Below are 666 nucleotides of genomic sequence, written 5' to 3'. Positions count from 1 at the left end.
GGCCCAGACTCTCTCCTGAACATCATACCAATACATCCAGACTGTTAAATCCACTTCTAATATTTTCTTCCAAACAGCCAGGGAAGATGGCCATAAACAGCTCAGCCTGCATCATACTTAAGGACCCCAGAAAAAACATCAGTATGTCAAATTGCAAGGAAATACTTAATTGACTCCACTTGGGTGACATGCTCAACAAAAATTAATTACATGATCTATGGCCATGCTACCCTGAACAAGCCCGATCCAGATCTCAGAAGCTAAGCAGGGTTGGGCCTGGTTAGTACTTGGATGGGAGACCAGCTAGGAAGACCAAGTGCCGTAGGCATAAAAAATAAAAAAAATTAAAAATTTTAAAAAAGGGATTGTAAGCGGACAGAGTCCTTGCAATCTGTGAGGTCAACCAAGGGTTGCCTCGCCTAAAAAAAAAAATCACATGGCCAAAGCCTGGCCAGCCTGGAACCTGGGTCTCTCCAGGTAGCAGATGCAGGTGATGCCCTACCCACTTATCTTTGACTACACCAAAGGTTACCTGCAGACAGTTTCTGTACAACCTCATGTGTCTTTCTGCCTGAGGGAGTTCTCCAGTCCCTAGAGTGAGCTCAACTAGCAGGGCAGGCTAAAAATGCCACGAGTTAACTTAGGAGCAAGCCATATCCAATGAGG

General features: G+C 45.0%; 1 pseudogene; it reads left to right on the top strand.

Moving 5' to 3' along the window:
- Window positions 1-213: 213 nt before the first annotated feature.
- Window positions 214-328, top strand: LOC118604920 (annotated as a pseudogene).
- The last annotated feature ends 338 nt before the right edge of the window (window positions 329-666 follow it).

Source organism: Rousettus aegyptiacus, unplaced genomic scaffold, assembly GCF_014176215.1.
Source record: "Rousettus aegyptiacus isolate mRouAeg1 unplaced genomic scaffold, mRouAeg1.p scaffold_m13_p_6, whole genome shotgun sequence".
In the NCBI taxonomy this organism is placed as follows: Eukaryota; Metazoa; Chordata; class Mammalia; order Chiroptera; family Pteropodidae; genus Rousettus; species Rousettus aegyptiacus.
This window is presented reverse-complemented; position numbering and strand designations above follow the sequence as displayed.